We start from the raw sequence: 7500 nt of genomic DNA on the forward strand, positions 1-7500 counted from the left end.
TATATGAGAGAGAGAGAGAGAGAGATGGGGGGATTCGGAATGGTTTAAACAGACTCTAAATTACACTGATAAAATGTACATCAGTCCAATGGTTAACATGATAGATTTCTATCAAGCTGGTTGCCCTATTGTACCCTTGAGCAAGACTACCCTCATTGCCTAATAAAACCAAGCAGTGATTTGCCAGAACACCATAATGTGAACTTAGGCCATCTAAATCAAATTCCTATGTGAAATTTGCCAATATAAGCCAATACACTTTAATGCAAACTTAGCCAATCTAAACCAAATATCTTAATGGAAACTTAGCCAAACACCTTAATGTGAACTTAGCCCATCTAAACCAATGTACCATAATGTGAACTTAGCCCATCTAAACCAAGAAAAGAATAATGTGATATTGGCTCATATAAACAAAAACACCTTAATGCTATCTTAGCCAATCTAAACCAACCGACTTAATTTATTTTTATAAAGAATACAAAGTGAAAATTTAAATACTTTTCAGCATTATAAATGAAATCACAAATAGTCCATGAAAAGTTATATGACAAGTCCAAAAGGGTAGTGTTCCAAATGAATGCCAGTGGTTTTCTGAATGAAGTCCAATTTTGAATGTGCTGATGTAATAACAATCTTGACGTGTGGCGATGATGTAATTTAGAATGTCCTTGAATGAATTCATAATAGTCCCAAAATAGCGATTTTTGATATTTGGACATTAGTATTGGGGTGTATGGACATATTTGTTTTGCTTATCAAAACGTTGGAAATCGCCGACACCATGCGGTATCGGCATAGGCTGCTTACTAGCCACAGGGGGCTCGTATCATTGCTTACAATGAAACTATCAGTCGTACATATAGTATAAAATGTATGACTGTCAGTTCAATTGTGAGCAACGATGCGAGCCCCTGTGCTTACTAGCCTGCCATGCAAACTTGACCGACCTTTCATCGAGATATACCTGCATGAAATCGAGAGAAATACGATTTATTTTCTCAGAAATAATTCCGAGTATAACATCATTTGTCGTTAATGAAGCTGACTGACGAAAGAAAACGACAACCTTGATGAAATTTGACACGGAACTCGCCATTGTATTACTATTCAAATGACTGCACAAATATGGCAACCTACATGTCAGTGACATCGGCGATCAAATAAGCTCTTGCTTCTTTACAGATTGAAACTGAAGGGATGTATTGTCGTAAGCAGAGCTCTCCCCTGTCTCTAATATATATATATATATATATATATATATATATATATATATATATATATATATATATATATATATATATATATATATATATATATATATAGATTTATATATATATATATGTGTCTGTGTGTGTGTGTGTGTGTGTGTGTGTGTGTGCGTGTGTGTGTAATATATCTTTGTAACGACGAAGAGACAACCTATATTAGTCTTAAATTTGTACATACAAATGTCTACGGCCATACCACGTTGAAAACACCGGTTCTCGTCCGATCACCGAAGTTAAGCAAGGTCGGGCGCGGTTAGTACTTGGATGGGTGACCGCCTGGGAATACCGGGTGCTGTAGGCATTTTTTAAATTTTTTTTTGGTTCCATCCTCACTGTGAGGATATGCGATCATATATGGCCAATATTTCTTGTTCACAAATCTGGTGCAAATTTTTCAGTTTCCTCTACCTCCAGGATCGAAATGGGCCGCCTCGTATGCCGTCCAGATCCTCCAAATTTCTTCTGATATTCCGGATTCAGCCTATAGCGAATAATTGCAACGTATGCAATCGATGTCTTTCATTTTGGATACTTGTCTGTGGTATTTCTTATTCAATAATTGATAGATATATTTGGAATGTATTATTTTTAATTATTTTAATTTATTTACCTGTTTTTAGCAGGGCACCAGTCTATCAGTGTGAAACTTGGCATCCCTTAGCGAATACTTCGAATATGGGCCATTGACAAAATAAATTGGTGTATAAATCTCTGTTTTGATTACAGTAAGTTTGGATGGATGTTCCCTGCTTCCACTTCCTTGCACTTTCTGTGTTTCCACAACTTTAACGTTTCCGAGCTGCAAGACGATATCCGTTTCAAATCAGATTCGAGTCCGTCTTTAAAGGTAGCTCATAGGCTGATGTCGATTATTTACCTATTGAATTAGTCAGTTGATACAAGATAAATAATAATAATAATAATAATGCCCAAAAACAACAAAAATGAACTGAATCTTCGTTTAAATGCATTGTTATTTAAGTCCATTTGAAGGTGTAAACCTCCGGTTAAGCAACTAATGTCCGAGTCCGAAAATGCCTGAATTACAAATTTGAATAATGTATGAAGGCAGTTTATCTATATAAGTTTTAATAAGTACACTTTAATTACTAATTTTACACGGCACATAAACGTAAACGTCTGTACATCGGAAACGGTGAAGAGAGAAGCGAATATAAGTCTTAAATTTACACACACTTGTGTCTACGGCCATACCACGTTGAAAGCACCGGTTCTCGTCCGATCACCGAAGTTAAGCAACGTCGGGCCCGGTTAGTACTTGGATGGGTGACCGCCTGGGAATACCGGGTGCTGTAGACTCTAATTTTTTTTTTTCTTTTATAACTAAAAACAGTTGAAGTTTTTCTTTCTTTCTTTTATTGTAACTAAATTTACTTTATTCAATATAAATAATAAATAGAGCAATTTCTCGACTTTCATTTTCTCTTTTTTCTTAACTTTCTTCAATAATTCGGATCCTAAAAAAATCAAGTATAGGACCTGAATATAGCAAATGTTGCTTTGCACTTCTCTGCTCTTGGTTTCGATCCTTACTACTGGAATATGCGATCATAGATGACCAGTATTTCTTATTAACAAATTCGGTTCAATTTATCCAGTTTCCTCTACTTTTACTACCACAACAAGCTGCCTCCTTTCACGTCGAAATACTTCCTTCAAGTTTCTTCTCATATATTCCTGGTGTAGTCTCTAGCGCAGAGTTGCAAAATATGCGATCAATGTCTTTCATTTTGGGTACTTATTTGTGGTATTTCTTATTCACTAATTGATTGATAAATATGGAATGTATGAATTGTGAGAATTTTTTATATTAATTTATTGATTGATTGATTTCTTTTACAGCAGGGCCTCAGTCTGCCAGTGGGAAAATTGGCATCCTGTAGCGAATACTGTAAATATGGGCCATTGGCTAAATAAATTGGGTTATAAAATTCTGTTTTGATTACAGTAAGTTTAGATAGATATTCCATGCTTCCACTTTCTGTATTTCCACAACGTTAACTTCTACAAGTTGCAAGAAGAGATCCTTTGCAAATCTGATAAGACCCTATTTTTAAAGTTAGCTTATAGGCCGGTGTCGCTTATTTTAACCAAATGATAGGACAGAAAGAGGAATAATAATAATAATAATAACAACAACAATAATGTCCTGAATCTGCATTTTAAGTCAATTTCAACATGGAATTCTCCCCTTATCTGGGTCAGAAAATGGATGAGTGACAAATATGAGTATCTGAGGCCAGTTTTGCTTCTTTTGGATTAGAACTTTGAATCAGTATACACTTTAGTTACTAATATTATACTGCACACAAACATTTGTACATCGGAAACGTTGAAGAGATGTGTGACTAATCAGCCCAAGAGTCTTGAAAACGCATCAAGACAACAAATTATGTTTTACAGTCGAAATGTTGTTCTCACTAGAACTGAAATCATTTAATTTCTACTTAAATGCCCGAAAAATTTACAATTAAAACTACAATAAATGTTTTATACCTAGTCCCGCACAGTGACGTTTATCTGATTCCCTGTACTCACCGAGAGCATTCTGTGTCATATGGATGCATATCAAATGAAGTGAAAAGTAATGGAATACTCGCTTTTTTATTTATCCCTATGCATCGTGGTGCCCACACCATGATGAGACGCTGTTTCAATAAACCTTTTTATATATGTTCTTTACTGTTCTTCCTTTTTCTTCTTGCTTTATCATACTGACACACGAGAGAGAGAGAGAGAGAGAGAGAGAGAGAGAGTATGCAACAAAGTTCGCATAACTTTATCAGCTATTAACATTAATTGTACTTCTGTGTAATTTTATTTTTAACGCGTTATCCTATAACGATTGCAAACAAGGGCAAAAGCTCTACTGATCTTACTCGATAATTATACCATACTGAATTAATAAGTTTATCTCGTAAAAACGGATCATATATATATCCTGGGTGGCTGAGGGTGTTTTAAGATATGTGTGTGTCTTTTGTGATATATATATATATATATATATATATATATATATATATATATATATATATATATATATATATATATATATATATATATATATATACGTTTGTGTGTGTACATACATACATACATACGTGTATTATTTACATATAGTCTTGGATAATTTTAATTATTGGGATATGGATTTTAGATATCAACAGATACAAAGGAAACAAACGTTTCAATACATATAATGACATTTTCTTAAATTCTACATTGTATCATATTGACCTACTACTTGCTAGGCAAGCTGACTTTTATAAAATTTGCAAACTCCTTATATATATTTAAACTTACTTTTAGTATTCAACCAGAAAATCAGTACAGTGCAGAAAGATTGAAAATATTATTTCTTTCATATATATATATATATATATATATATATATATATATATATATATATATATATATATATATATATATATATATATATGTGAGAGAGAGAGAGAGAGATGGGGGGATTCGGAATGGTTTAAACAGACTCTAAATTACACTGATAAAATGTACATCAGTCCAATGGTTAACATGATAGATTTCTATCAAGCTGGTTGCCCTATTGTACCCTTGAGCAAGACTACCCTCATTGCCTAACAAAACCAAGCAGTCTTTTGCCAGAACACCATAATGTGAACTTAGGCCATCTAAATCAAATTCCTATGTGAAATTTGCCAATATAAGCCAATACACTTTAATGCAAACTTAGCCAATCTAAACCAAATATCTTAATGGAAACTTAGCCAAACACCTTAATGTGAACTTAGCCCATCTAAACCAATGTACCATAATGTGAACTTAGCCCATCTAAACCAAGAAAAGAATAATGTGATATTGGCTCATATAAACAAAAACACCTTAATGCTATCTTAGCCAATCTAAACCAACCGACTTAATTTATTTTTATAAAGAATACAAAGTGAAAATTTAAATACTTTTCAGCATTATAAATGAAATCACAAATAGTCCATGAAAAGTTATATGACAAGTCCAAAAGGGTAGTGTTCCAAATGAATGCCAGTGGTTTTCTGAATGAAGTCCAATTTTGAATGTGCTGATGTAATAACAATCTTGACGTGTGGCGATGATGTAATTTAGAATGTCCTTGAATGAATTCATAATAGTCCCAAAATAGCGATTTTTGATATTTGGACATTAGTATTGGGGTGTATGGACATATTTGTTTTGCTTATCAAAACGTTGGAAATCGCCGACACCATGCGGTATCGACATAGGCTGCTTACTAGCCACAGGGGGCTCGTATCATTGCTTACAATGAAACTATCAGTCGTACATATAGTATAAAATGTATGACTGTCAGTTCAATTGTGAGCAACGATGCGAGCCCCTGTGCTTACTAGCCTGCCATGCAAACTTGACCGACCTTTCATCGAGATATACCTGCATGAAATCGAGAGAAATACGATTTATTTTCTCAGAAATAATTCCGAGTATAACATCATTTGTCGTTAATGAAGCTGACTGACGAAAGAAAACGACAACCTTGATGAAATTTGACACGGAACTCGCCATTGTATTACTATTCAAATGACTGCACAAATATGGCAACCTACATGTCAGTGACATCGGCGATCAAATAAGCTCTTGCTTCTTTACAGATTGAAACTGAAGGGATGTATTGTCGTAAGCAGAGCTCTCCCCTGTCTCTAATATATATATATGTGTGTGTGTGTGTGTGTGTGTGTGCGTGTGTGTGTAATATATCTTTGTAACGACGAAGAGACAACCTATATTAGTCTTAAATTTGTACATACAAATGTCTACGGCCATACCACGTTGAAAACACCGGTTCTCGTCCGATCACCGAAGTTAAGCAAGGTCGGGCCCGGTTAGTACTTGGATGGGTGACCGCCTGGGAATACCGGGTGCTGTAGGCATTTTTTAAATTTTTTTTTGGTTCCATCCTCACTGTGAGGATATGCGATCATATATGGCCAATATTTCTTGTTCACAAATCTGGTGCAAATTTTTCAGTTTCCTCTACCTCCAGGATCGAAATGGGCCGCCTCGTATGCCGTCCAGATCCTCCAAATTTCTTCTGATATTCCGGATTCAGCCTATAGCGAATAATTGCAACGTATGCAATCGATGTCTTTCATTTTGGATACTTGTCTGTGGTATTTCTTATTCAATAATTGATAGATATATTTGGAATGTATTATTTTTAATTATTTTAATTTATTTACCTGTTTTTAGCAGGGCACCAGTCTATCAGTGTGAAACTTGGCATCCCTTAGCGAATACTTCGAATATGGGCCATTGACAAAATAAATTGGTGTATAAATCTCTGTTTTGATTACAGTAAGTTTGGATGGATGTTCCCTGCTTCCACTTCCTTGCACTTTCTGTGTTTCCACAACTTTAACGTTTCCGAGCTGCAAGACGATATCCGTTTCAAATCAGATTCGAGTCCGTCTTTAAAGGTAGCTCATAGGCTGATGTCGATTATTTACCTATTGAATTAGTCAGTTGATACAAGATAAATAATAATAATAATAATAATGCCCAAAAACAACAAAAATGAACTGAATCTTCGTTTAAATGCATTGTTATTTAAGTCCATTTGAAGGTGTAAACCTCCGGTTAAGCAACTAATGTCCGAGTCCGAAAATGCCTGAATTACAAATTTGAATAATGTATGAAGGCAGTTTATCTATATAAGTTTTAATAAGTACACTTTAATTACTAATTTTACACGGCACATAAACGTAAACGTCTGTACATCGGAAACGGTGAAGAGAGAAGCGAATATAAGTCTTAAATTTACACACACTTGTGTCTACGGCCATACCACGTTGAAAGCACCGGTTCTCGTCCGATCACCGAAGTTAAGCAACGTCGGGCCCGGTTAGTACTTGGATGGGTGACCGCCTGGGAATACCGGGTGCTGTAGACTCTAATTTTTTTTTTCTTTTATAACTAAAAACAGTTGAAGTTTTTCTTTCTTTCTTTTATTGTAACTAAATTTACTTTATTCAATATAAATAATAAATAGAGCAATTTCTCGACTTTCATTTTCTCTTTTTTCTTAACTTTCTTCAATAATTCGGATCCTAAAAAAATCAAGTATAGGACCTGAATATAGCAAATGTTGCTTTGCACTTCTCTGCTCTTGGTTTCGATCCTTACTACTGGAATATGCGATCATAGATGACCAGTATTTCTTATTAACAAATTCGGTTCAATT

The 7500-nt window shown here is 34.6% G+C and overlaps 4 non-coding genes across 4 annotated transcripts; all 4 read left to right on the forward strand.

Moving 5' to 3' along the window:
• Positions 1 to 1453: 1453 nt before the first annotated feature.
• Positions 1454 to 1572, forward strand: LOC149770445 (5S ribosomal RNA). Its single transcript, XR_016418901.1, has one exon. It is a non-coding gene; the product is annotated as a 5S ribosomal RNA (ribosomal RNA).
• Positions 1573 to 2472: 900 nt separating this feature from the next.
• Positions 2473 to 2591, forward strand: LOC149770446 (5S ribosomal RNA). The gene has a single exon (XR_016418527.1). It is a non-coding gene; the product is annotated as a 5S ribosomal RNA (ribosomal RNA).
• Positions 2592 to 6071: 3480 nt separating this feature from the next.
• On the forward strand, positions 6072 to 6190 carry LOC149770447 (5S ribosomal RNA). Its single transcript, XR_016418838.1, has one exon. It is a non-coding gene; the product is annotated as a 5S ribosomal RNA (ribosomal RNA).
• A 900-nt stretch (positions 6191 to 7090) lies between these two features.
• LOC149770448 (5S ribosomal RNA) lies at positions 7091 to 7209 on the forward strand. Its single transcript, XR_016418528.1, has one exon. It is a non-coding gene; the product is annotated as a 5S ribosomal RNA (ribosomal RNA).
• Positions 7210 to 7500: the final 291 nt, after the last annotated feature.

The sequence above is a fragment of the Sinohyriopsis cumingii genome, unplaced genomic scaffold (genome assembly GCF_028554795.1).
Source record: "Sinohyriopsis cumingii isolate HCF-2022 unplaced genomic scaffold, ASM2855479v2 utg002479l, whole genome shotgun sequence".
Taxonomy (NCBI): Eukaryota; Metazoa; Mollusca; class Bivalvia; order Unionida; family Unionidae; genus Sinohyriopsis; species Sinohyriopsis cumingii.